Source organism: Solanum stenotomum, chromosome 11 (genome assembly GCF_019186545.1).
Source record: "Solanum stenotomum isolate F172 chromosome 11, ASM1918654v1, whole genome shotgun sequence".
Lineage (NCBI taxonomy): Eukaryota > Viridiplantae > Streptophyta > Magnoliopsida > Solanales > Solanaceae > Solanum > Solanum stenotomum.
Window position 1 is genome coordinate 18970724 of NC_064292.1, and position 8579 is coordinate 18979302.

Genomic DNA, 8579 nt, shown 5'->3' on the forward strand with positions numbered 1-8579 from the left:
CTGCTCCTCATGTCCGCAACCATCTCCGAAGCATAACGGGATAGTTGGGTGAACTTCAACCCATACTCATGAACACTCATAGAATCTTGCTTAAGTGTGAGGAACTCTTGTGCTTTAGCCTCTTTCAATTCTCGGGGAAAGAAACACCTCAAGCAAGCCTCCTCAAAACAAGCCCAACTCGCAAGGGGTGCATCCTCAGCTCTACCCCCTTTCCACTGGTCAAACCAAGTCCTAGAGACATTCTTCAGTTGATATGCAGCTAGCTCAACTCTCTCAGTATCAGTAAGATGCAACGCATCAAACATCTTTTTCAGTTCATCAACAAAGTTCTCCGGATCCTCAAAAGTGCTTGAACCAGTGACATTTGGAGGATTCATCCTCAACAACTCACGAATCATTGAAGTGTCAGCCTCTTATTGTCGAGCCCCTCTTTGTTGCCCAACCTGGTTAGTCACAGCTTGACTCAGCATCCTGATTGCTTCTCTGAACTCAGTGTTAGTTACTTCCCCTTGAGGTTGCACTTTAGGTACATTAAGTACTCCTTACTACTCAACATTTCTCCTAGTTGGATGACCTCTGACTGCTCTTCGTGGAGGCATGACTATCTGAAAACACGCACAAGCATGAATTAGAAGGAAACTTTTTAGAGATCAAACTCTAACGCACTAAATGACTATGAAAGAAGTGAGAAATTTTCCTAAATGTTGCAGCCTCCTAATTATAGATGTGGCGCACTTCACACCGATAACTAGGACTCTACAGACACAGGTTCATAGACTCCCTAAGACTCTTGAACTCTGGGCTCTGATACAAGTTTGTCACACCCTGAGCCTACACCCTGGACATGGCTAGCACTCGAGAACCATTGCTAGCCCTAAGAGAACCCTTGGCCTAACTTACTTACTCAGCGGAAGACTTAACTCAACACAGATACATCTATGAAATAAATTGAAATGTTATAAAGGAAATATTCAACTGGCCATTACGGCAAACATAAGTCTCAACATAAGATAATGACAATGACAAGAATAAAGAACTAACATATGACTGTCTATGAAACCTCTTAAAACAACTGAGATGGATGTCGGGAAAAACCCCACGACATCCTAATGAACTAATGAAATAACTCAAAGCAATAAAGAGGATTCCTCCGGAATGCAAGGAGGCTCACCAACTGACTCTAGAGTGCTCATTGGATCAACGATGCACTGGATGTCAATCCTAGTTACCTATGTCTGCATCATAATAAGATGCAGGACAACTGGCATCAGTACATTGAATGTATGAGTATGCAAGTTGGAATGCTAAACACAACATAGGCTTAAAAGGAATCTGAAGAACTTACCTGGCTCAACTCAACTCAACTCAACATAACTGAACTCATTTCAATATAAAGCAGTCTAAAAGAAATGCAATATAAAGAAAAGTTGTTAAAAACATGATGTCAACTCTGTGTGTATGCAAAGATACATATAACTCAGAGATGTATGTAAAAAAATACAAATAAACTGATGTATATAAAAATACAAAATACTAATGTGCAAGTTTCTCTAACCGACAACTATCGCTTAAGAGTTATAGTGATGATACAACGTTTCTTGGCCCCACGCTGCCAAAGCCATCCCATACCTTGTCGGGGGTACAGAACCTGAACTACTTAGTGGATCCACTAGTCTATGCTGAAAAACACAAAGGGTTCATCTAAAAAGTATGACCCTTTTCTACCCATGATTGCTACATGGTTTATGGGGCTGTGGGTTCTCCGAACGCTCTCCATATCGATGCTCAATACTACTCCCAAAATAATATAATATTAGCTCTTATGTTTTAAAAACATACTTCTTCTGTGATTTGAGATTAGTGCTCAAAAACTTAGCTCAAAGGCTATCTTGGAAATCAAAGTTTCCCCTTTTGCTTCTTTTAGAAAGCGATTACTCTTTTCAGAAAACTAGCCCGAAGGCTCTTTGGAATTGAGGTTTACTTTCTTGTTTAAATGTGAAAACATTTTAAACCCTTTGGGAATACATAGTTCCCATATACTTTTGAAGAAATGAACTTCATGATTTACTCTTTACTGAACTAAAAACTTAAGTGTTCAAACAAATTTAAAACGTTTGCAAAAGGCTTTTGAAAAACTTTAAGAACTTCTCTAGACTTTGATCTTAACTGCTCTTGATTTGACTCTTAACTGGTCCTTGAATTGAATTATGGATTCAAAGATTTTGATTTGTGATAGGAAGGATCACATGATGTTTAGGAATGATCTTAAATAGCTAAACATGAGAAAATTCACGAAATCACCGTCTTGGAACAAGTCCGCAACGCGGAGGTGTTTTAAATAATTACTCACAAAATTAAATTTTGAGACAGAGGAGTCCGCGTCTTAACCGCAATGTGGAGAAACTTTTTGGTCTCTGGGGGAGCAAGTCTGCGACACGGACTTGCGTGCCAAAATCTGCTAGACTTTTCCTTCTTCATTTTGCAGCCCTTATTTGCCTAAAATGGACTACTGATCTCAAATTTATTTTAGAGTTAGATACCCAGAATATGTACTCAAGAACCTAACTCAAAACAACTCTAAAATTCAACTTAAAGATCTCAGAAACTCCTCAATTCTGCCCAATACAAGAACGACATTCAAATTCAAGAATACATGTCAAGAACATCAACTTTCAAGCTCTTTTAGGATGAATTTCACTGAACTAACATGTTTGGCGCATCGGTGAATGAACCCAATTCTATGAAAGACTTACATACCTTGTAAGATTAATTCCTTGGCAAAATCCACCACCAAATTGCACGATCTTAGCGAAATCTGAGCTTCTCTTCTCCTTTCTCCAAGCCCTAGCGTGAATTTCCAATTGCCTAAACTGATCTCATTCTGATTTGACCCTTAATTAATTCACTAAAACGAATTAAATTAATTGGGTAAGGAAAAGACTGAAATACCTTTCAAAAATCCGGATTAGACTTTCCTTAATCCAATAGCCCAACTTCCAAAGGGTATGACCCATACGAACTCAGAATAGCGCAAACTTGGCAGCGTTGGAAAGATCATTCCAAGAGATTTCCAACCATATCTGGAACAACACCTAACTCATCCTGATCTAGGAGTTATGGTCGTTTGAATTTTAACAAAACTCAACTTTTTCCTAACTTAAACAAATTTCCAGATTTTCATTATTTCCAAAAATGACTATTTGCAATTATTAGCTTCTTCCTAGTTATTTCAACTTGTGAGGTGTTACAGTAAATGTTTCTTTCAGATTCTTTTCAAGCTTAAGTTATGTTTAGCATTCCAACTCGCATACTTGTACATTCAATGTATTGATGCCAGTTGGCATGCATCATACTATGATGCAGATGTAGGTAATCAGGATTAGCATCCAGCGCCTCGTTGATCCAGTTGAGCACTCAGAGTCAGTTGGTGAGCCTCCTAGCTTTCCAGAAGATCCTTTTATTGCTTTTAGTATTTTTGTTCATTAGGATGTCGTGGGTCTTGTCCCGACGTCCATCTTAGTTGTTTAGAGGCTTCATAGACAGAGTTAGTTGACATTAGTTCATGAGTATTTACTTTTCCTTTTCAGTTAAGTTGAGACTTGAGTTGCCACTTTGGCAGTGAATGTTATTATAATACATTCTAAGTTATATTTTGAGTAGTTCAGTTTACTTGTATTAAAAGAATTTATCTTGACTAAAGTCTTCCGCTGAGTAAGTAAGTCAGGCCAAGGGTTCGCTTAGGGCCAGCAATGGTTCTCTAGTACCAGCCACGTCCAGGGTGTAGACTCGGGGAGTGAAAAAATTGTCCTGGGTCGTCTCCTAACTCTTAAGAACGAATTTTGCAGAAAAATAACGAAATTGAGGTTTTTCCCCGACTTAATTCGCAACTAGCCCGCTATAGCAGAGCTCATCCCGCCACAGCGGCCACGCCCTAGCGGCATACACGGAGACAGAACCTCAGAATTTGAGTTCCAAGTCCCACTTTAACAACACACCTTCAACCCTTGACGTTCAAAAACTACCCTTTCACGCCAAGATCAGTTTCGGAGTTCTACTCGCTCGAATTCGATTGTTTAAAGTCATACGGGATCCTTAATGTCATAGATATCTACTCATATGTTCAAATTAATAATTAGATCCCCTATTCATTACCATATTTCCCTGGACCTCACATGACTCAGATTTCGTCCAAATCTGGACTAGGCTACAAATTTCCAAGTCACTACTCAAAAGTTTTCTTGCCCCAATTCTTTCCCCATTGGATTTTCTAAAACAACCAGAACATGTCGTTACAAATAAAATAAAAACATAGTTCACACATAGATAAACGTTACGTTGATTTGATTTTTCAGAAAATATGCACGTGTGTTACACGTGTATATCGAGTCGTGTCATATCATTAAAACAAACATTCGAGTAAACAATTACACATAAAATTAAGATTAAATTTCTATTAGTTAGGAATTAATTACCTCGATACCATCCATAATAGGCATATTTGATCTCATTAAGATTAAATCAAAACAAATTTGTGTTTTATCATGAATATTGAATGCCATAATTCCATTTCTTACTCCCAATGTCTCCACTCTAAGCTTTTGAAGACATAATATATATGAATTTTGAGATATATAATCATTAGCCACAAAAAGTACACTTATATTTATAATTTTGTAATAAAAAAAAAAATTATTTAACCTAGTTCTAATTATGTATGTAATATTGAATGAGAGAGTTGAGTAAGTGTACTTGAAGAATACTTGAAAGCACATTATACTATAAAAATATTTTGATGCTCATTTAAATAGGAGTCTCATGGTAAATTTTCACAAATAAAATTTGCCAAAATTTGCTATTGGAAATTAATAATAAGTAGCAAATTGAATTAAATGAAATATACTCAAATTTGTTGTGGGAAGTTTGAAATAGCAATTGGATCAATTTTGATGTTATTGCATTTAAGAGTTTTTTTCTTCTTTCTAAAGAGGAATTGTTGAAACAAGGTATTTAAATCTCTTGTATATATATGACTTTTGACATTTTTATTTCTTGAAGACCTTATTTTGTTGTAAATTAGTTTTTTGACACGTGCATTGAACGTGTATATCGAATCATGTTGAAACGTTTTAAGACTTTTTTTCTAATTTTGGTTTTAAGAATTCCATATTAAAACTACAATCAACCAATTTAAATTAAGTATAGATCTAGTACTGTAATCTAAAATCGGAGTGGAACCGGTTTTAGTAAAGAACTTTTTAGTTCTCCAGTTAGTCGGATCTCAAAAATGAGACTAAACATCAATTAAGAATAAAAAAATGTTTAATCCTTCAAAATGAACTTTCTGATGTCAAATCAAGTTAGTCAAACCTCAAGACAAATATGAGCCTCATGAAAAGTTTTCATTAATAAAATATCCCAAAATTTGCTATTGCAAAATTAATAATAGCTAATCGAATTAGATAGAATATGCTCAAATTTGTCGTTGGAAATTTGAAAAGATAAAGTAGATAAATTTGATCTTATTGTATTTAAGAGTTGATCTCTTTCCTCTTTCTAAAGAAGCATTGTTGAAGCAAAACATTTGAATTTCTTGAATATATTAAGTTTTGACCTTTCTAATAATTGTAAGACCTTATTTTAGGATAAATTATACTTTGACACGTGTATTGCATGTGTATATCAAGTAAAGTTTGAAATATTTTAAAATTTTGATTATATCCCCCCCCCCTCCCTCCTACCACCTACATCCTCCCTCCCATGGACGTACTCAAAATAAGTCAATGTCGAAGACCTGACCAAAGTAATTATTAAGATTTTTTTTATAAAAAGAAAAAACAAAAGTTTGAGGCTTAGAGCATCTTTTATTTCTAAATGAAATCTCTACGTACCCATTTAAAGAAATAAAACAAAGAAAAACTAAAATAAAAGCTAAAAAAATAAAATGAAATATCTAGAAGTGTGACACAACACTTTTTTAAAACAGTTATTAGAGGGAAGATTAAGAGACGTTGGTGGCGGCGGCAATGACATCATCCTTAGCTAATCTGACTCCTCTGCAAAGTTATGCTACCTCGCATAAACAAAGAATCTCACATAAAACAAGTCGTTAAGACACCATTTCAAATTCATCTTCCAAATAAAGTATTTATATCCTTCCTAAGCCTTCAATTCCACTCTCTTGAAATACTTGAATCTAGTCTTGTGATCTATTTTTCTTGTCTAGATTATTGTTTGCATGCGGCAAAGATTGATCTTTTTAAGCCAGAAATATTGTGGTCTGGATGATGCAAATGAAACCTGATATAAAATCAATTTTTCTTTTATAAATCTAAATTCGATGGATTGAAATTCAAAAGATTTTATACTACCATCAAAATCATAACCTACAAAAAGATTACTCATACTAATTTTTTTAGTACCCTTCTTAACTTTCTCCTCTAATGGATATTCATAATATTCAACAGTACCTTTCTATGTAAATTTGATGTACATGAATTTAAAATAACTATATTAAATATGTTATTTTAACCCCACAAGTTCTAATTTTATACCATATATAACAACTCAAAGCTCTTATTAGGTGCATGATATATTAACCACTATTTCAAATTAGTCAGACCTCAAGATAGATATGGCACTCCAAATGAGAAACCAACGAAAAAGAAGTATTCTAGTTCATAATAATAGGGATATATAGCATCATAATCGTATATTTATATGTTCTACTAGTACATCTTTAACACTCACCAAATTTGAAAGTAATATTTGTATAAGTCAAGTACAGAACTAAAGAAGTACTATATTATGTAACTTTAGTCTTGTAATAAGGTGGTTTATTTCTTCAATAATATTATTTCTTCTATAATAAAAACTATAATATATCTTTATCCTTTGATTTTCTTCTAAACATTGTTAGAATTTTTCTCAACAAGGCTCTGAATTATCTCCTTTGTTAATGGCATCTCATAGCATTCATCAAGCCCAGCTTCCATAAATTCTTTGTGATATTCTTCATTGTCATCTGGATTTATTATTCCCACAATCATCGTAGCAATCCCCATCGATCGAAGATTTTTTGTTACCTAGTAATTGAGAAAAAATGTTCAATAAAATAAAAACACAGTTCACACGTAGATAAAAGTTATGTTGTTTGAATTTTTCAATAAATATGCACGTGTGTTACACGTGTACATCAAGCCATGTCATATCATTAAAACAAACATTTGAGTAAATAATTACACATAAAATTAAGATTATATTATAATTACTTAGGAATTAATTGCCTCGATACCATCCATAATAGGCATAGTTGAGCTCATTACAATTAAATCAAAACGCATTTGTGTTTCATCATGAATATTGAATGCCATAAATCCATTTCTTACTCCCAATGTTTCCACTCCAAACTTGTGAAGGCATAATATATATGAATTTTGATGTCACGCCCCCAGGCTACCCCCTTGATGTAACACGGGACCTAGGATCACGAGTGACCCCAAGCTAACTCTGTGTCTGGCATATCATAAGTATACTGAAAGATAACTAAATAAACAAGAACTATGTGTATGCTAAAACAGTGGTTATCTGAAAATGGGGAATACCCAACTAATCTAAATGTATAAGTCATTCTAAGAGTTTAATAACAACTGAAAAATCAAACTTAACAAGTCAAGTTGATTCTAATACTATGTTTGGAAAGCCTCTAACTGAGTTGAGTTGCTAGGACGTGCCCCCAGCTAACTCTAACAAAACTGAAAGTAAAGACTAAAATGAAAACATGTCTATTGTCCTTGGAGTATGAGGACTTACCATTGAAGTTGTTGAATGCGGATCGAGGATCGATCTAAGCGCGGTCAAAATGCTGAGTACCTGAACCTACATCATGAAAGGATGTAGCGAAGAGTATGCATCAGTACTTTGAATGTACTGGGCATGCAGGATATAGATACTAATCTGAATAAATATACATAAGTTGAAACAAGGCATAACTAAGCAATACTGCAAATACTTAGAAGATAACTGAAAAGCTTAATTGAATGCAATGACCAAGTACTAATTATGAACATGACATGATGAACTGAATACTGAAGTATATATTGAAAACCTGATCAAATGCACTAAGAGGTTTACTGTGGGAGCTACTATTAACTGACATAAAACCACGTGAGCTAAACGTGGAGTCTGATGTATATGGCCCATCGAGAGGACCTAATATACCTTTCCAGGGGTATAAAGGCATGACTGGTGTGATCACTAAATCTTATACCCAACAGAGGGGACTTATACTCATACGGGGGCACGTAGTTCTTGGACTATAAGGGTACACTGAACTCTAGTCCAACTCAGTGCTAAGTCTACTCCCAATTGAATATGTATATGATAGAAATGTAACTGAAATACTAAATAGCTCAAAATACTGACATGCTAACTGAGAATGTAACATTTATATACTGACAATGAGTCGTTCCAAATTTGAAGTATGATTATTTGTTTAACTGACCTAGCAACTGCAATTCATGAACTAAGAGAATCTACACAAACTAGGGTTCTAAGTTTAATACTGGGAATTAAACAACGAT